This window comes from Protopterus annectens, chromosome 16.part0 (genome assembly GCF_019279795.1).
Source record: "Protopterus annectens isolate FY-2018-M chromosome 16.part0, PAN1.0, whole genome shotgun sequence".
Lineage (NCBI taxonomy): Eukaryota > Metazoa > Chordata > Ceratodontiformes > Protopteridae > Protopterus > Protopterus annectens.
In genome coordinates this window covers 269,032,544-269,054,726 of record NC_056750.1, presented here as the reverse complement: position 1 = coordinate 269,054,726, position 22,183 = coordinate 269,032,544, and the positions used below count along the sequence as shown (strand labels likewise).

Sequence of the window (22,183 nt, the reverse complement as noted above, 5' to 3'; positions counted from 1 at the left end):
GACAAATAGTCTACCAAAGCCAAATTTGAGGTAAGTTTGGCCTCCCAGGCCAAGGACAGCCACAAAGCATTCTTTAGTTATGTCCGCAACCACAAAGGCAATACACAATTGTGTGCAGCGCTCATTGTAAATGGAGCCACCTATACTACACCAGAAGATATAGCAAACCTCCTGGCTGATAAATTCAGCTCCAACTTCACTCCTCTCTCCCCATCAACCTTCCCTCAGGAAATATCATCAAATATAACTTCTCCTACTACCACTAGGGAAAAGGTCCCTAATGCTCTAAGACCAAGAGCACTGCATCAATGGGCCCAGACAATATCCCAGGATGCCTTCTAAATAGCATGAAACATGACCTATCAGGGCCTCTAGAATTACTGTTTAACTGTAGTCTCCCAACAGGCTTCGTACCTGATGAATGGAGAACAGCAACAGTCATCCCTCTGCACAAAGGTGGGCCATCTACTGGCCCTGGAAACTTCAGACTTATAAGTCTCACTAGTCTTATATCTAAAGCCATGGAAAGAATTATCATGGAGATGATCAATAGAGATAGAGTAAATCTCCAGACATTGGACCCAACCCAGTTTGGTTTCATCAAGGGCAGATCAAGCCTACTCAACCTGGTAGACTTCTTTGAGAAGTTCACCAAAGCAATGCATGAGGGAAAAATGGGTCACACTGCCTACCTTGGCCTGGCCAAGGCATCTGACACAATACCCCACTCAGGCATTGTTGACAAACTCAAGATGTTAGGAACCAACCCGTATGTCACCCGGTGGCTAGCCAACTGGCTCACAGACAGGACCCAGGAAGTTAGAATTGGGGAGTCCACCTCTACAAAGAGGTCAGTCACAAGTGGAGTCCCTCAGGGATCAGTCCTTGGACCGCTCCTTTTTGGAATTTGTTCTCAGAAGTTAAGGCTTATGTCAGTGGTGTCTGCCTGACAAAATTTGCAGACGATTGCAAATTAGGAGCTATCACTGAATCTCACACTGACAAATGTTCTCCAGGTGGGGCTGACACAGACAAACAACTGGTGTCAGACCCAAGGACTAAAACTAAATGCCAAGAAATGCATAATAGTATCCTTTGGGAAGTCATCCATCCTTGGTAACTATCATATTGACAACACACCTTTTACAGTTGACCCAGTAGTCACGGACTTAGGGACACACATAGATAGTAATCTAGCCTTTGATCATCATGTGTCTAAAGTGGTGAGGAAATCATTCTATATTGCACAACTTATAGACAAAGGTATGGCATCCAAGTCCAAGGAAGTCATTGTTCCACTGTATTTGGCATTCATCAGACCTATCATTGAGTACAATGCCCCCTTTGGTATGTATCTAACCAGGCATATCCAACAATTGGAACATCCACAGAGGTTCCTCACTAAAAGAATACAGGGTGTAAGTAAAATGTCCTATGCAGACAGCCTCAAGGCTATATCCCTGTATTCTGTCTCCTAAAGGCTTTTGAGGGAAGATCTATGCCTGGCATACAGGGCATTGTCAGATCCCACTCTGATGGACCTCCTGCATATCCACAAAACAAACAGCACAAGAATTTACCCGTTCTAAAGACTTAAACCTCACCTGTGATATAAATAGGACCTGCTGGAGAGAGAGGTATGTATTCCAGTGACTACCACATCTATGGAACAGCCTCCCCCATCCATGTGAAGCAGAGTTCATCCCTATCCCAATTCAAGTGCAACTTGGACAGTTGGATAGGAAACAGGAAATTCATCCTTGGTTTGGCACCTATGTCTCTAATGGACACACGTAATCTGTAAATGGTTCATCTCCCAACCCCCTGCTTACACTTTAAGAGTATCAGAACTTGTCAGAGATTTGGGATGCATGGCTAGGCTTAAAAAGGCCCTTGTGGCCATTAGCCTAGTAAACACCTATGAACACACACACACACACACACACACACACACACACACACACACACACACACACACACACAGACACACACACACACACACAGACACACACACACACACACACAGACACACACACACACACAGACACACACACACACACAGACGCACACTTTTTTTGCATTTCACTGTTTTACAAACATTTCTGAACATTAATGCTAATACAAGCTATTTTGCTGATAGCTTTTATTTACATTAATGTTCAAAAATGTTTCTGTACTACTCAGGCTGAAACTAAAACTGGTCTGCTGTGATCACTGTTCTACCTAGGATAACAAGTTTACATGCATAAATAAACAAAACAAAACAAAAATGATATTCTTCAGAAACAAACTATCTTCATGCACTGCTGGCATATCTTCTGAAACTAAGGGATCCTGGAAAAGAGAGTGACAAATACACTAACTATAAGAAAAGTGATAACATCTTGAACTTAGGAATGTCCGATAGCTTTATTTATCACAAGTAATGTGATACCTTAACTAAGTCTGCTCCTGCCCACGTAATCAGGAAATGTTGGAAAGAGAAAAAAAAACACATTTAACGAAAGAAATCCAAAACTACACTACTGTATGTATAGTTACTATCTTATCTCTTTTGACATTGTGAAGTTTAGTTTAACTGTATTCTGGCCTGAAGTTGGTGCTGATATAGTTTGTTTGTGTCTTTCAGCTTTTCCCAGTTAGGGGTCGCCACAGCGGAACTCCGGTCCGCTAATGATTGGCAGTAGAGTTTTACGTGCTGGCTTGCCGGGCCCAACGCACAACCTTCAACGAAGGAACGCCCATTCACGCACGTCGCCACACAGAAGATGCTCTAACTGAAAATAGAACGGGCAACGTCTAACTGTGAGGCGACAACGCTACCGCAGCACCACCACCGCAGATATAACTTAAAAAAAGATTTTGATTGTAGTACATATACTGGAGCTTTTCATCCTAGACCTTTGATGGACTTCCCAAGTAAACACCTGCAAAATAAATAATCAGTCAAAAGACAGGTAACAAATGTAAAGGAAATTTTAACTCTATTCTAATTATAACTGCTAATGCTATGCATTGTACTGCTGTGCACAAATTTTTGACTTGTACTATATTTCTGTGACCCTACTTATTTTGTAAATATCATAATTAGTAAACACAGGATGAATCCGAACCAAAAACCACTAAACATTCCAAAAGGTCCGGTCACACGAAGCAATCAATAAATATCACAATTACTTGTATTATTTCTGGAGATTTTCCTCCTCGGGTCTCCACTGAAAATGGGCCCCAGGCTCAGATGGACTAACCCGGTTAACAATTGTCAATCAATCAATCAATAAATAACCAGTCACAAGTGGAGTCCCACAGGGATTGGTCCTGGGTCCTCTCCTGTTCAGCATCTACTTCTCAGAAGTCTAGGCCAACACAAAGGGACTCTGGCTGACCATGTTTGCAGACAACTGCAAGCTGAGAGCCATTAACAACTCCCCAAGTGATGCAGACATCCTACAGAAAGGCCTCACTGAGACCAATAATTGGTGTCGAAACCATGGCCTTAAGCTTAACACCAAAAAATGCATTGTCATCCTCTTTGGTAAAAACTCAGTTCCCACTAATTACTACATCGATGGGAGCCCACTGAACACTGAAGGTGTTATAAGAGATCTGGGGATGCAGGTTGACAACAACCTCTCCTTCGACCACCACATTGCCACTGTGGTCAGAAAGTCCTTCTGTGTGGCACATCTCATTACCAAGGGTTTTGCATCTAGGAAGAAAGAGGCCACAGTCTCTCTCTACTCTTCCCTCATTAGACCAATCATAGAGTATAATGCCCCATTTGGCAAGTACCTCACTAGACACCTGCAACAGCTGGAGAGGCCACAGAAGTACCTCATGAAGAGGATCCTAGGCATTAAACACATGTCCTACATGGACAGATTCAAAAGACTCCAGCTATTCTCCGTCTCATATCGCCTACTTAGAGGCAATCTCTGCTTGACTTACGAAGCCATGTCTGACCCAGCTCTGTTAGAAATGCTACATCTAAAGAAATCCCAATCCCTCTGCACCACATGCTCCAAAGACCTCAACCTCATTACCACAATCAACAGAACATGCTGGAAGGACAGGTTCCTCACCCAGAGACTGCCCATGCTCTGGAATAGACTTCCCATACATGTCAAGCAGAGCACCTCGCTGTCCCTCTTCAAGAGAAATCTTGATGAGTGGATGGGTAATATAAAGTTCACCCCAGGGATCACTCCAGTGGCTCTACTTGATAGAGGCACTGGGGAACTAATGTCGGGTGGCACAATGTCAGGGTACTTCTATGGGCTAGGCTTGTAAAGGCTCCAGGGCCATTAGCCTAGCACACCTATAAACTCCTCATCCCTTTGGTGCCAAGATGTCATCCCCTCTCTCCAATCTGGGTATGGAAAGCAAGTTAAGTGTTATGTTAGATTCCAACAAAAAATGCCCAGTCTGGGAAAATATCTGAAAAATTAAGTTATTTCAACACCAGTCTAGATGTGCTCATTGAAAAGAACTGGCCAGTAAGAAAACGTGACCTCCAAATCTTTCAACAAAACACTGGAGTTACAAACAGGCTAGCTAGTGATAACATCATTCCAAAATTATTACAGAAATGTCACAAGAGGAGTTGGGTGATCACAGTAGTGTAGACCAAACACTGAATATCCAACTTCAGTGACACTTTACTTATGTAACAGTAGTAGTAGGAAAACAAAGGCATAAGTTGTAAGCATCATATCTGTAGCCCCAACACACAACTTGATCCTACAATAGCATTGTATTGCAAGTATACATTTCATATGACTGTATGTATACTGGCTTAGATGTGTAGGTACCACTCAAAGATTCTTTATTCCGTACTGAGTAATAAAATCCAAAGGTCAGCAAATTGAAAACAGCAATATCAGACAAGCGCTTTTCGCAGGTAACTTTCAAGTCAGAAACAGTTTCCTTCAAAGAGGCGACTGTTTAAATAAAAGGTCTTAATTAGTCACATGTTAGATTACAGCTGAATTTCATTAAAAAACAGTTTAAAATGTCATGAGCAGATAGATAAACAGATCAGTCAGGTGTACATAAAATATACTTAACATCTGCATTGCTTATACATAACTAGTGGACCATATTGGTATCATTTTAAAATTACATACTTGGATTATCCAACAAAAGGAAGAACCAGTATTAAAAGTGTAAATGGAAATAGAAATAGGGTTATATGTGAACCAAGTGGATTTGAGATCAGCAATTCTGAGTGAGATGAGGGTGTGTGTAATACAGTTTTGTTGATCTTAGAATTAATGTTGTAATACACGTTACAACATTAATTCTAAGATCAACAAAACTGTATTACACACACCCTCATCTCACTCAGAATTGCTGATCTCAAATCCACTTGGTTCACATATAACCCCTATTTCTATTTCCATTTACACTTTTAATACTGGTTCTTCCTTTTGTTGGATAATCCAAGTATGTAATTTTAAAATGATACCAATATGGTCCACTAGTTATGTATAAGCAATGCAGATGTTAAGTATATTTTATGTACACCTGACTGATCTGTTTATCTATCTGCTCATGACATTTTAAACTGTTTTTTAATGAAATTCAGCTGTAATCTAACATGTGACTAATTAAGACCTTTTATTTAAACAGTCGCCTCTTTGAAGGAAACTGTTTCTGACTTGAAAAAGCATTACAAGCGAAAGCGCTTGTCTGATATTGCTGTTTTCAATTTGCTGACCTTTGGATTTTATTACTCAGTACGGAATAAAGGATCTGCCTTTTTTACGAATTATTGTCTTCATTTCACGGTCTTGGAGCTTCTTTTCCTGGTTTTGCTTGGCTTGCTTCTGGTTTTCTTTGACCACTCAAAGATTACTAATCTCAATACAGCTGCAGCTTTCCACCAATGCAGTCAATCTTTGTACAGCAAGAGCCTAGCAAATAGCACGCATGTAATGTCACCAGAATTCTCATTCAAGTAAAATAATTCAACAGCCTACAGTTCAAACCAAGCCACTACACTTGAAACCAAACAGTACAAAATATCTGTAAAAGAAAAAAACATCAGCTATACCAAAACAAAAATAAAGTGGAATCACAGTTTTTTAATGATAACCTTTAGTACTGCTTTATGACAGCGGCATCATCTTAGTTTCAGTGTTTTTTTTTTTTTATAAAATAAGTAATCAGAGAATGTTTCACCAATAATGTTGATGCAATACCCATTGTTGTTATATTAACTTTTTACGTAGATTTTAAGAAGTTTGCACAGATGCAGCTGTATCCTGTAGGAACAAGTGCAAGGCAAACCTCAGAAACAAACCCACATGGTGGGACCATAATATCTGCAAGTGTTACAATAAAAGGAAAAGAATGTTGATGAATAGCAAGAAGAGTAATTTCCAGAATGTTAGATTCATTGTTACTGAAATAAATAAAATCAGGAGCTTAAAAAATCCACCAAAGCCAAGTTTGAGGCTAAAATAGCTACCCATGCCAAAGACAATCACAAGGCATTTTTAGTTGTATTTGTAATCTCAAAAGCACAATGCAGCAATGTACTGAGCTGATTGTGAATGAGGCTACCTAGCTGTACTCCTAAGACTGTTTATTCTCAGCTTCCATAAAGGTTTTGTAACAAACAAATTGAGAACAGCTATAGCAATTCCCCTGCATAAGAAAAGAACCTCCATATATCCAGGCAATTACAGACCCATAAGGCTGACCAACCTCATATCCAAAGCCATGGAAAGACTTATCATGGAATCATACCTCTCACCTGTCCAGAATTTTGCAGAATGTATACAATTTTGCCTCACATTTTTGGTCTATTTCTCATAAAAGTTTGGTTTTCTGGCTAACTACTGGGAAATCATTGAGGATTGAAGGACTGAAGTCAGAATATAATGTCTGGAATATGGGTACCTATCAAATAATCAAACAGACAAATTGTCGAACATCATATGGTCAAACCCATATCATTGACAATTCAGTCTGTCGAACTGTTATGACTGAGATCACATTAACAGTAAGGATAAGGAAAGTTGCCCTTTTTCCCACTGTAGTGTGATCTTGGAGTTGTTATATATAATTAGCAGGGGGTGAGGGGGTGCAGCCAGACATGACACCCTGCAGAAGCAGTTTTTGTGGTGATTGTAGGTGGTGTCTTTGTTTTGAGTTTGTTTCGATTAACTGAATTGTCAAGGATATGGGTTCAATCATTTGATAAGTATCCCTGGAATATCAACTGCCTTTTGGCACAGGCATTGGAAGTCAACCTCGTGAAACCTTTAGGCAACAGTATGATAGTCTGATCTTAATTCTAGTTATTTGCCTGGACGGATTTATGACATGACTATTTGTTTAGTCTATATTATTTTAGCTTTGACTTTAATAAATGTTGCTGTCAGTGTCTGTTTGACTGCACATCTGGTTAATCATAAAAATTTTGGCTTTATAATGGGTTTGACATTGATTTGACAACTCATAAATCCTGTTGCCATTTGACAAGGTAACATGCAAAATTAGTTAATCTTTTTGCATTAGCTTTGTTTATGGCTTGATTCTCTTTCTATAAATGATTTACATGAACTTTTTACTGTGTCTCCAGTTATGATGTCAGACCTAAACACATTTTTTAATATCTGTCAGGTTACCAAATTAGATTATCCTAGTGAGATGGATGCCTTTTGTTTAATTAAGACTTTTTTTATATAACTGGTTCTGGTTGCTTGTTTTGCTAAACTTAAATGTTTAGCACCTTTGTGAAATATGTAGATACAACTTGACATTTAGGTGGCTCATCTCATATTGTTCTGTTTCTGTGCATGTGTCTTTCTCATTACCACCAAATATGGCAAAAGGAGTGACTTCCAAGATGACTGCACACTAAGTAATAGCTTGTTTTTAGCTCTCCCAGTACGAAAACAGAAACTCAGCAGAAAATGCCAGTAGACTTGTATTTATGGGCAAATTTCAGTAACTAGCTAGTAAGTATACTGCCTGGATGCCAGGAATAAAGAAATACAGAAGACCTGGAAAAGAATCAGCTACAAAAAGTTTGTAAGAAACACTGACTAGGGAAAGGTCTGCAGCTGTTTAGCAAAAAGCAATGCAATCTTCAGATAGCACTTCCGATAACCTATAGGAAGATATAAGACAACTGCATACAGATCTGTTTAAAATAAACAGAACACTGATGGGAGTATATCAACACAAACAACAAAAGTCTGGAAAAAATGGAAGAAGCTTTAAACAGATATTCCCAGATGAGATGATAAAGCTGCAAAAATTAGAGGTCAAAATGAAGAAAAGGCTGGCTGAATATGAGACTGCTCAGGAAGAGATGTTTAAAAAATAATATAATAATAATAGAATTAGAGGACAGACCACATGGGGAAAACCTGAGATTTTCAGCTATACTAGAGAAGCTGGAAGGAACAGACAGCATGAATTTCATAGAAGCACAAATAAGCAAATGGAGTGGTATTCCACAGCAGGAGTTGTTAGCTGAAAGGGCACATCATGTGTATGCTCCAAACCTAGCTATAAGTAAGCAACTTAGACCTTTAATAGTAAATATGCAATCTGACCAGCAGAAAGAGTTGATTCTGAAAAAAAACTGTGGCAGAAGGACAAAATACTAAAAGTGGGAGACAGCAGAGTGTTCATGGAGAATGATTACTCATTGTACACCAGCCAAAAGAGAAGTAAATTCATTCCCCTATTCAGATAATGTTAAGACAGAGGTGTGAGATTCAAACTGCTCTATCCAGCTGTCTTTAAGGTACTCTTCTTTGGAGGAACAAAATCATTTTTTGATAAAGTGCATGCTAAGGAGGAAATACAAAAGTTTGTGCAACAAAAACAGAAGGAGATTCTGCTTCTTGTTCCTTTGGTAATAAGGTCCACAGAGAGACTGTACCTGTGAAACCTTTTCCAGTATTTCAAAGGAAAATGTTGGAGAAAAGGAAGGGAGTATGAGAGTTGACTAGAAGAATCAAGAGTATGTTGGAAATGAAACAAAAACAGAATTTGAGTGATGGAGAAATCAGCAATAATACCAGTAACTTCATGTGGGATTACAATACTGTAATTATATTTGTGAAATATGACAGAACAAGAAATTCTGGAAATATTGGACTGTTTCAAAATTTGTTGGAGAGACCAATGTATATGCCCTTCTTCATGTCATTAATGTTCAGAAAAATAATTTGGGGAGGGGAAGAGAGGGGAAAAAGCTGACTGTAAGTAAACAAAAGACTTTCTTACCTTAATAGTACTGTATTTGTGATGGTTTTCTTTGCAAGCTATTTTTAAGTGTAATTCGGATTGTAAACATGTGGTGTTTTTCTTTTCCCCCTTTATTCTCTTTCTTCTTGTACAGTTTTGAGAAATATAGACAATGCAATGATAAAAAAAGAAAAAGGAGCCTTGTTAAAAAGACATGGCAAAGTTAAAATTAATGTGCTTTTTTCATTCATGCATGGGGAAATGATTGGCTTAAGGCCCTTGGGGTAATTAGATTTAAGAGAGCAAGTAAATGAAAAATAATATTGAATATTATGAGGCTTTTTTCTAGCAAATGCATGTATACTAAGTAGCAATTCTACAGCTAGACTTCCTGCCTCCATGGAGACAAAGAGAAACTGGAGACAGTCTGGTGAAAAGGGATTGGGTGAGGGGAAAAGAAAAAAAAAAGAGAAATTGGCTACGACATAATGTTCCCTGAAAACAATCAAGGTTTTTCCCAGCTGTGAGACCTTTAAAGATAATACAAAACCAATTAGACTTAAAGTAAAGTTATTTTTTTAATGTAATGGGGATACTAATATAAACAGGTGCTTTTTTTCTCTCTTCTTCTTATTCTTTGTTCAGTTTTAAGAAATGCAGGCACTGCAATGAACAAAAAAAAGAGGGCAGAGAAGGGGAGAGAGGAAGGGTCTGGTTAAGAGAGTATGACAAGAAAAATCAATGTGCTTTTTCCCATGCCTGCATAGGAAAATGTCTGGGTTATGACCCTAGGCATTATCCAGTAACAAGTTTATTACAAAGCATGTAAATGTAAAAGAATATTTAATACTATAAGGCTTTTTTTCTGATAAACAAGGTACCCTTAGCAGTTTTGTGTCTGGTTTGCATGTCACTAGAAGACAATTTGATAAAGAGAAATGGCTTGGGAAAAGTGTTTATTGAAAGCATTCAAGTGCTTTCTCAGCTGGGAGAGCTATACAGATAGACAAAAATCAAATAGCACTTACTAATAGCACAAGCTGCAACATGTGCCTTAGCATGACTAACCTTTTTTTTTTGTTAATTCTAGCCTGTATGTGTGGCTAACAACTTAGAACTTTTGGTCTTATTAGGAAGCAAAAACATCAATATTTGAAGATGTACATAGTTTTGTGTGTTTTTATTAAGTTAATAGGTTTTAGGGGGTTTGGGGGGGTTGTTCTGTTTGAGGGCTTTCAAAAAAAAGAGTTATGTAAGATGTGGCACAGGTGCATATGGCTATGACAAGAAACAACTGTATAAAAAAACAACGTATCGAACAGCATTTGCATGTAACAAAAAAGCAGTTATACACAAAAGGTGATAATAAATATATAAAAAATATGCTTTCTGTAATGTCTTTCAATCTGAATGGTCTTACAGAAAGGTTTCATGATGATTATTCAGTGGAATATCTGAGGCAAAGGAAAATAGAAGTACTTATATTAATTGCAAGAGAAGCTCCAATGGTGATAGATGAGGGAAAAAAGATAATAATGGAAAATACATAGTACTAAGAGGCTACTGGCGAGGAAGGAGGACTACACTGGCATGCATCTACTTTCCATCTAAAACTGCTACAATGGAGCTTAAGAAAATTCTGGAAGAAATAATCAGCTTTCAGCAAGGAATATTACTTATAGCTGGAGAATGGAATTTGGTTTGCAACAGTGAAGATGTGTCTGAGGGACCTAGAAGGGAAACTATAACAAAGGAGGGTAGCTTTTTGAAGAAATTTATGAAAATGTTTGAAATGAAAGATGTGAATCCAGTAATAGGAGTTTGAAGGAAATTTACATATTATTCACCAAGAGACAAAAACTGGGCTAGGCTAGATAGATTTTATATCTCGCAGGAACATGTGTATTTAACTGAAGGTCTTGAAATGCACCCAATAACTATTTCAAATCATGCATTAATAATAACTATAATAAAATGCAAGGTAATGAAATAAAAATGAGACACTGGCACTTTCCCACCTAACGATTGAAAGGAGAGGAATTTAAGGAACGAGTTTTGGTATTAATTCAGGAGCTACTAGAGAAGATAGATTTTTCTTCTGAAAATATAGCTAGGGAGTGAGATAAAATTAAAGTGGAGATTAAAACTAGGATGGAAATAAAGGAAAAGTTATATGGTTAAGTACTAAAAGAAATTATTTAGAAGGACTGACAAATGTTAAAGTATTGCAAAATAAGGGAATCTTTCAGAACAAGAAAAGGAGCAACTGCAGAATGCTAAACAGAAAATAATGGATTACCTTGATAATATGCATGTGTTTAGAAATACTGCTGTTAAGCAACTGTTTTTTGATAATAATTCTAGAGCACAAAAACATTTAGCACAATGACTCGGGCAACAGAAAGTGGAAAGGAATGTCATCATGCTTAAGGAGCTTATAACAAGGAAGATAACAAGAGATCGTGTATAAGTATTAGAAATATTTCAGAAATTTTATGAGAGTTTGTATAAAGCAGAAAAATATGGAAATCAAGAAAATGTACAAAGGGAAATGTTTATGTAAGAATTAAATATGCCAAGGTTACAAGTAAATGAGGCTCAATTACTAACAGTTAAATTAAGAAGAGATGAAATAAAAATGGCCATTTATAATCAATCTACAGGAAAGTCCCCAGGAATAGATGGTATTCCTGTGCAAGTTTGGGACGTTAGCGGGGAAAAACTGATAAAGATCTGGAAGGTTTTGTTTAACGGTATTTTAAGGGGGGGAGGAGGAGAAGTACCAACATCCTGGAAGAAGCCGGTGGTAATGCTAATACCTAAAGAGGGTAAAGATTCATCGGCTCCAGCTTCATATAGGCCCATTTCAATACTAAACCATGATTATAAAGTGTTTATGACTATAATGGCTAACTGAATGGCAAAAGTGATACCAAAATTGACAGATATGGATCAGTGTGGCTTTGTGGAAGGGAGGCAAACATTTGACAATATTAACAGAACCCTGATGATCCAGAAGGAAGACAAATGTAAGACTATACCACTTTTATTGGTGGATTCTGATGCTGAAAGCACTTGACTGGGATTTCATGACCAAGGCAATGGAAGCATTTTCTTTCCCTAATATTTTTATAAGGTTGATTAGGAGTATATATCAGGGATCGGAAGTGAAAATTAAAGTGGGTGGGGTCCACTCTGATAACCTCTGCTTGAGTAAAGGAACCAGGCAGGATTGTCTGCTTTCCCCTTTGTTGTTTGAGTTATATTTAGAACCACTGGCAAGGAAAATAAGGGACTCAGAAATTCAAGGATATAATTGGTATAGTAGTCAGGAAAAGCTTGCTCTATTTGCAGATGATATTATTTTATACATGACAAAACCAGAAAGGGACATTACAATGTCATGGAACATTTTAAGACAGTTTCAAATCTTCTCAGGATACAAAATTAATGAAGGTAAAACAAATTCAATAGTGGTAAATTATGTACACACAAATTCATCCAACAATATCCATATTTATTTGGGACATGATAAAATATAGCAATAACCCACGCCTGGGTGTGGGTAATGCTGGATTTACCCACGGTTGGCGTGGTTTGGTCACGAGGGTGAAGCCCGAGTGGCCAAGCAAAGCCAACCGTGGGTAAATTCAGCATTATCCACACCCAGAAGTGGGTTATTGCTATTATACAATGACATTATTTAAGAAAAAAAATAATTACTTTTCTTAAATAGTGGCATTGTATAATGCCTCCTTGCTGCCCTTCCGCAGCTGTCTGGTATTCTGCAGCAGTTCTGATGTACTGCGCATGCGTATGCCTACGCAGTACATCAAAACTATGGGCAAAAGCAACAGAGAAAGCAATATCTCTGCTGCTTTTTACAAACTGTTTTGCTATGTCTTGACAAGTGCCGCTTCAAAACATCCATATCAGGGGTGTAGCCATTTTTTTTCACTCTGCCAAATTGTTTTATGCATTGTCTCACTAATGGTTGCAGATTTACTGAACTAAATAACCTGCACAAGCAATTTAGTCTGCTGCAAGAAGCAAAAACAACAGCTACTGTTTTCTACAGAAAAATATTAGCTAGTACCCTATTACTTTGAACAATTTGTATGTAACAAAATCATTTTGGGAAAGGGTGACCATTTATTCTGCATTGCTTCATTCAATATCTGCATAGTCGACTGATCATGTAGACAGCAGCTGTAAGAGTTTATACACTGGAATTCTATGTCCTCCTGGCTATAATTGGAAAGATGGGAAAGTGCATGCCCAGAATAATGTTATACTGTGCTTGTTTTTTCACAGAAAACAAACAAACAAATTCTGGTCCTTGAAATGATATACTTCTCTAAATATAGTTTCTTACCTTTTAATTTTTTCAAATGTTTACAGCTTGGAATGCCATTTTAATTCACAAGTCATGAAAAGGTAAAGTTGATGACATCAGTATTGCTTTAGTTGTTATGTTTGCCACAAGTGCTCTCCTCAGCTCTCACAATTGCTTACACCTAAAGTTCACATAGGGTTACCTATATGGGTTGAATACATAGGCATCCATGGACACGTTTTTAAACCTAGCTGCCCCCAGTGCTATTGGAACTAAGGATCCTATTTCCACACTGCAGAAGTTAATGTTTGCACATGGTTGTATTACAATTTTGGGTCTCCCGTGAACACTATAGTCAATAGGTGTGATTATTTCAGTCACCATTAACCCCATTTTTCTCATTCTTATCTGAGGTTTGGGTGTCACATCAAGATTAGTCAATATGACCAAAAGAGCTAGCTACTCATTGTTTAAACACTGGCTCAATGTGCAATTATTTCAGTAGTTAATGCAAATGTTGCCTTCCTTTATTCAATTATATTTTGTAGGTTCCAGTATCAGTCTTACCATATTGTTGTTTTTCACTATCCAGACCCTCAGCCACTGATTCAAGGTATACACACACTTCATCTGTAACTATTTCAAGTTATAGTTCTGTACTACATAACCTGTATATGCCAGTACCTCCCACCTTTCTTGTAGGTTTTTTGAATTATCTTCACAAATCACCACTTTGACCTGCCACTATCAGACTTTCATCCTTTGGCTTAAGGTCAACTCTAGTTAACAATTAATTTATCAAATTTTGACGAACATGTAACTGTTCCAACAAACATCTCTATTTGACATTATTAAGTGCAGATTTCTGCTTTTCTTTCCTTCTCTTTTTTCTTGGTGTTGAGCCTTATATTTTTCCCTTTGTTTTGTTATACTTTTTGGTGTTACTTGTTCCTCGCCCATGCCTTAGCTGATATACATACATACTATATTTTAAAATTCCTCTGCTAATTTCAGGATGTATATGATCCTACCTTTATTTTCATCATAATTTAGAGATTTTGTGTGCTCTCAGAATTTCAAACTGCACAGTGTCCCTGATTAAGGGTGTTCATTTTCTGAAGGCTGCAAAGGTTTTCCCACTTATACAGTACTGTAATAAAGTCAGTCTATTGCAAAAAAAAGGGGTGGGAAATGCAAATATTTGTGTAAGGGGGCACCATTTACTAGACCTTAAAAGTACAGATTGGAAAAAAAAGCTGACTACACCCTTGGTAGGCAATGCTGGCATCTCCATTCTCGAATGCAACTTATGTATGATCCACTGTTATTATCCCCAATGCTTCTACAACTGTTTGTCTGATTGACAACAGTGTGAAGGAGATAGTCCTGAAAGCTTCACTGAATGTTAACTGTTATCCTTTTTTCATCACAGCTATCACCAATCAGAGACAAATCCAGAAATAATTAGACACTTTTAAAATATTAATACTCTTTAATTTGAAATATTGGCAGAATACAAGAATGTGAATTTGTATACACCTACTTACCTACCTACACATGTGATTAATCGTCGGCTCAAAAAATAACTGCTGAAAGCTACTTTCAGCTAGTAGCAGATCATTTTTTTCCCCAGAAGAGCAACCCCCCTGCATCCCTTATGGGGCATTATATGCCAATGCCCCAGTTGCACAACAGTGGAGAACATACCTCCCTACTGTCACTGATTTAACTCACATTTCAGCGCTGTCCATCTTAATGCCTTTTAAAACTTTTGGGGAAAAGGTAAACGACAATAATTACAAGTTATACACTTACTTCAGAAAATGGCAAGGAATTACTTTAGGACACACCATGGTACTTCCCACATGTGTAGGTGATGCTGACCTAACTGATATCCTGATGGGCCTGTCAGTTAAGTGTTTGGAATTTTTCAATTATTATTTTAATTTTGTACTTTTGGAACATTAAAAGTTAAAAAGGTTAAAGTGTATAAACTAAAACTGTAATAAGTATTACCAACTTAATGTCAGTAAAAGATGGATGTGCACATCCAGTAAGGGGGCTACCCCCCTACAGTTTTAAGGGTCTTGCAGCCCTTTTGTGGAGTGTGGGGGAAGGGATGTTATGCTTTTTTTTTTTTTTAGTCTCACCAATCATTTTCACTCAAACATTACATAGCCCATTTAAGTCCTGTCTTCTTTTAAACCTCATTCCTCCCCCTGTATGTATTGCTCCCACAGTTCCCATTTTTTTCCTAAGTAGTTTGCTCCTACCCTTTTCTAAAGATCTCAGTTCTAGTTGTCTTATCTCTATTACTATATTCAGTACTTCTAATGTAGTTGGTTTAGATTCTGATTTCCATTGTCCAGTAATTGATTTTTTGGCATCCACCATAATTAGAGACAGCAAGGCCTTACCATGTCTAGGCAATTCCGATTCTATATCATAGCTCAAAAAAAAAAAAAAAAAACATCTCCCTGGTCACACCAATCCACCCACCTAGCATCTCTGACAGTGCATCCCACAGGGAAAAAAGTAAAAAGCTTTTTGTCATTATTGAGCACATCTCTCGGTTGTCCGGGACATTAATTAGAAAAATTCTTAAGACCTTTCAAATGGGGAACAGTGAGGAATATTGACATTTTAGACTCAAAATAAGAAACATTCCTCATAATGAGGTCACATTGATTTTAATTAGTTTAACATTTTTTACTTTTTTATGAGTGAAACATTTTATTATCTCAGAATATGTGTAAAACTAGAAAAAGCTCATTGAGCAAGTGAAGAATATGTGTACTAATATTTTGTTTTTCAGTTTCAGTTTAGACAGATTATATCTTTAAGAAATGTTAGATTAATTTAATAAGCTGTTAATTATTTTCAGTCAATGCCATGGTGATTTTATATAAATGCTGTTTTAGAGACTAACAATTTAGATTCTGATGAAGTCCATGCTGGAAGGACAAAAGCGCTAAATTTTATTGTTACCTGAAAAAAAAATTTATTGAAGAGATCAACTTGTGGACGTATACGAGTTTGGCAGTGGGCGTTTTCTTTTTATGATTTACTTCATAATGAAGTCGTGTAAGTGGTATGAGTAACAATGTTTTTTTTAATCCATTATTTTTAGCTTTGCACCTATTTAATGAGTACAAAAGTTGAAACTATGGCCAAGATGGTACACAAGTGGCTCCTACATATTATGCAACTGCTGTAATGTTCTGAGAACTATGCAAAAACACTGGTGCTGTTCAGTGTCCTCCATTATCACCGCTACTGCATATCCTGCTGTCTCCTAAAGCAAACAATCGCCCACGAATCCTATAAAATACAGTTTCATATGAGAAGCATCACGTTTGTTATTCGTTTTTGAATTCTTTGACTGTCACAAAATGATACTGAAGGCACCAGCACTCCTACTCCACACCTTTCAAATGCTTAGCCTAAGAACTGTGGACAAAACCTAACATAATGGGGGTACAAAGGCCCTAAATTAGGGACAGATTTTAAATATTGCTCTTATAAATTTAGAAAGCTGCTAGAATAGCAAGATATGCATTAAAATGCATCCTCTAAAGGATATTTATATATCACGTTATTTTATATAATAGGATAGATTTTATTTAATAAATAAACAAATACGTATTAAAATGCATCCTCTAAAGGATATGAAGTCTGATACTCAAATGCATGACATTATTTACTAATTTCATTCCTCAGACCATCTCAGCAATTTGCCAGAAAACCAAAAAATTTATGAAGAACAGAACAAAATTTTGAGACAAAAATCTGAACAGTTGAGAGGTATTACTTCAATATAATGATATATTAAAACAATTTGTTTAAACTGATTGAGTCCACAGTCTGAATATTTTTGGTGTTTCCAAGTTTTTTTGCCCTTCGGGTGTTTCGTAGTTCAGAGGTATGTTCTACTCAACAACTAAAATGAACAAACCATCAACCACACCCACTTTATCAGTGTCATTTCAAAAGTATGAGAAGAAGGGTTTGTTGTTAATAGGATGGGAACACTGGGCCACCAGGAGTTTACCAAGATCAAGGCCATAACAGAGTGTTTAAAGCAACAGGTGTAAATGTCATACAGCTAAACTGAAAGAACACTAAAATGTTACTACACACAAACTAAATTTAAAACATGCACATAGCTGGGATTCTATACAGCATGACTACAGCAATATCTTCATTAAAAAATATATACATATATCTTTATGTGAAAGGAAATATCTGTTGTTCGAGAGTGTATGTGGTTCTAAAATCATTTGGATCAAACTGCTCACAGAGGCTAATTAAACCGGTATTTCTTTTTTTAACTCTCATCCCTAACTAGAGTCAACAAAAACACCAGACAGTCAATCCTAGACTGGGTTTTAACCAACAAACCCTCACTTGCCTACCAGTCATGTTGCTTCCCTGATAGCGTTAGTGACCACCTACCTGCTCAGACAGCATCTACACCCCTCCAAAAATACTATATATAGACAAATTGCAACAAAAATCAATTTTCACTTCAAACATTTATATACACCCTCCAGCATTGTGACTGGACCCCACTAACATTACTCCCCCTAGACACTGCCATACTGTACCTTAATAATACATTCCTAGACATATAAAACAACCAAGTACCAAGTACTCCTATGACTCTCAGGGTAAAATCAAACTATGTTCTGGGCTAACAAAAAATAACAAACAGTTACTTAACATCAGAGATAAAGCTTGGGCGTAATATCAGTCCAACAAAAACAAGCCACCCTAGATCATTATCAGCAACTAAGAAATAAAGCCAGGAAACATATTTTATTTATTTATTTATTGAAATTTATTTATTGATATTTAACTGGGTTGGTCCAGCTGGGCTTGTGGCCCATTTTCAGTGGAGACCAGAGAAGAAAAGTTCCAAAAAAACAGTTTACAGAGAATCAAACACTGGAGTCAAAAATGCTAAAAAAAATGCTAAAAAAAAAAAAAAAAAAAAGATCAAAAATAATAAAAAAAAAAACTTACTATATTGTAACCCAACAAAAACACCAAAACAACAGTAAAAAATTCTGGACTGCTATAAAACAACTACTACAACCTGGGCAATCCTTGACTCCAACCCCTACCACTACAACTACTATGGATAGTATAGCTACTCAATTTAATACTTATTTTACTAATTCCATATTATCACTAACCAAAAATAACAGCAATAATCCCCTAACCATTCCAAAAGGTCCTGAGGAAACTACAAATGTCTTCTCCTTCAAGCCCATACAAACCAACACCATTAAAAAAATGCTCAAACTTAAATCCACATACCTTGCTGCTGATAACTTAGTTGCTGAATACCTGAAGTTAGCTGCTGACACTATCTTTTATCCTGTCTCTATTTTGATCAATCACTCCATTACAGAACAAAATGTTTCCAAAATCTAGAAAATATCCTATATCATACCACTACATAAAGGTAGGACCTCTACAAAGCTAAAATTTCGAGCAGTGGCTCACAATAGTAACTTTTAACATTAAATATTCATGTTCTATGGCTTTTTACATTACATATTTCATCTTCTATGGCTTTTGAATCAGTCGTGTTTTTGGGACCTCTACACAGCTCCCTAACTACAGGCCAATTGCAATTCCATCTCCTCTATCCAAACTTTTAGAAAACTGTATTCACTTTCAGCTCATGAACTACCTACTATCCAATAACCTTCTAACCAATTCCCAACATGACTTCCGACCCAATCATAGTACTACTACTGCCCTCTTAAGTTTCACAAACACAATTAACCAATTCAGAAATAATGGTCAACCATTTTCCTCCATCTTCCTAAACACATCCAAAGCATTTGACACAGTCTCTCATCAAAAACTCCTCAATGAACTCTCAACCCTAAAACTAAGCCAATCTGCCCTTGTGTGGTTCCATGACTATCTGACCAACAACAAGCTGTCAAATGGCAACGTGCTTTCTCCTCTCTGTTACCCATCACGTTAGGCATTCCACAGGGCTCAGTTCTAGGCCCACTCCTTTTCAGTATCTTCACCAATAAATCCATACTGCTACCCACCTTTCCACTATCATACAGTATGCAGATGACTCCACACTCATCTGTAAGACACCTTCACTCTCTCAACTCCCAATAAATAACCCAACATTCCTTCTCTATTGTACAATCTTGGCTTTCTAACTCAACATTAATTCTTAATCCCAATGAAACTAAACTAATACTCTTTTCAAATAACAAAACCCCAGACTCCCTATTCTCCTTTCCAATTTATTCATTCAATAATACCAAATTAGATCCTGTGTCACAAACAAAGCTACTCAGTGTCATAGGTTCATAGGTAGGTACTAGGCTATCGGCCCTAGGGCCCATACAAGCTTAGCCAAAAAATGTACCCTGGCTTTCGCCACCCAAGAAAATTATTTTCCTGTGCCCCTGTCGATCAGAGCCACAGAAGTAATCCCCGGGGTGAATTTCCCATTTCCCATCCAATCATCAAGATTTTTCTTGAAGAGTGCTAATGAGGAGCTCTGTTTGACATAGACACAATTGATACTAACACAAAATTTGACAAACGTCTATTCCTAATCATAAAAAAGGATCACATACAACTAGGTTCTCTATATAGAACCAAACCATATCTCACCAACTCCACTAAACAATGTATTGCCAGGACCCACCTACTCTCTACCCTACTTTATGCCTCTCCTATCTTCACCAACCTGAAGAAAACATACCTAGCAAAACTATAAGCCTGCTACAATAAGATTGACAGATTTGCTATAAACTCCCATATAGAGCCCATCATTGCACTGCTCTACGTGAACTCATCTGGTTAGAGTTACCCAATCTCCTAACCTTCATTCATCTTACAACTGCCCATGGCATAGTATGCCAGCCTGATAAATGTCCAGCACTTCATATTCTACCTCAACCTCACTTTAACGTCTACTACACGTCGCAAACTCTAATAACAGTTCTAGGGATTCTCTCTACTCCAGACATTATCTCCAGGACTTGGAACTCTACTCCCCACAAAATCCTAACAACTGCAAACCCCTCACAGTTCAAAAACCTTCTTAAGACTCACCCAACAGACTTGTGGCTTGGTTCATGTTCATCACCTATCATTCCTTCTGCACTGCAGCCTTCATGCCTACCCCTCTGTTACCTCCTCGGTAGATTCTTCTCTCTCTACCTGCTGTAACTCAACTCATCTCACTTAGTACTTCTTTCCCAACACTGCCCTACATTCTCTCTCTACCTCCTCCATTCACTATCATTCTAATTTTCCTTTCCTGTGATCAGTGTAATAAATTGTCAACAAGCTTAACTCTTCAACAATGCCTTATATAGTGTTTAATGTACAGAACAAATGTCATATCGACCTAGATAATGTAAACCTAACATATACTCTTAGCAAGTTGTATTACCCATTGTATGCAAATGCTTGACTACTAACCTTTATTTTTAGGTATATGTGTTCCTTAGAATTTCCACTTGCTGTACTTTGTACTTAATATTCTGTCTGTTTAATTTATATTGGAGCTTTTCTCCCCAGGCCTCTGCTGAAAATAGGCATCTACCCAGTCGGGCTACCCCAGGTAAACAAATGTCAAATAAATAAATGTTTCACGTTGGTGGTTTTCATAATTATCTGGCAAATTGTCAACATAAAGGGACATTATCAACAGAAAGTCAATGAAAGTTTGAGTTGTGTTAGCCCGAGATATTGTTCATAAGCCTTGAGAACTTAGATATACCTCTAAACCTAACTGCTCAATAATTCTGGACAAAGCCAAAATAAGTGGAAATAAAAGACAACACATAAAGGATATTTTGAATAGCGCCTCAATTCACCAAAAATTCATAACAGGTGTTGCATTAACATGCATTTTAACAAAATATATATGAAACGTTAATATCTGTTTAACTGAATGCAATCTTCAGACACTTACCACTAAATGTATGATGGGCAGATCACACATATGAGGCAAAATCAGGGAGACTTGAGAGATTTGGCCTAAGATTCTGGCTCAGAACATTACTTTGCTAGAAGTGTGCAACTACTGTTACACTGACTTCAATTAAAAGTTTTGCACTAAATCAAGCTTTTACTTTCATAACAAATGTTAGAGCATTCCTTACTATAAACATCGTACACTACGTCTATTCAAATTTCTTTTTTTGTGGGGCTTCATGCTACTTAATAAAGAGAACTAAACATACGCTCTCATGAGACGTGCCAGCTGTGTTTAGTACGCAGACTAACAAAACGAAACATTAAAACAATATCCATCTTACGATAATGAATCACGTAACTAAGGAAGCCTTCAATAACATTAATAAAATAAAAATAAACATAAGGCGTGTTTAACTGACGTACCAAAGGCACATCTTATAGACGTCATTTGCAACGACGCATCAAATATCCTTTCGCGGTAACGCACAAGTAGTTCCCTATTGTTGTTCTTATTATGGTAAATGCGTGTGTGGAAATACATTTAAATATTTCAATTTGTTTGAATTTTATATGACAGTAAAATGAAGACACAATGAGCACCTTCTATTTTAGGAAATTTCTGAATATATTATTATTATTCAAGTTATCTTACGTTGG

At 37.1% G+C, this 22,183-nt stretch overlaps 1 protein-coding gene across 1 annotated transcript in view; it reads right to left on the bottom strand.

The window, feature by feature from the left end:
- LOC122790988 overlaps positions 1-21,971 on the bottom strand; it is a 542,539-nt gene extending 520,568 nt beyond the window's left edge. Inside the window, exon 1 of the mRNA XM_044058711.1 lies at positions 21,522-21,971. The gene's annotated coding sequence lies outside the window, so the exon portion shown is untranslated. The remainder of the gene's footprint in view (positions 1-21,521) is intronic.
- Between the last annotated feature and the right edge of the window lie 212 nt (positions 21,972-22,183).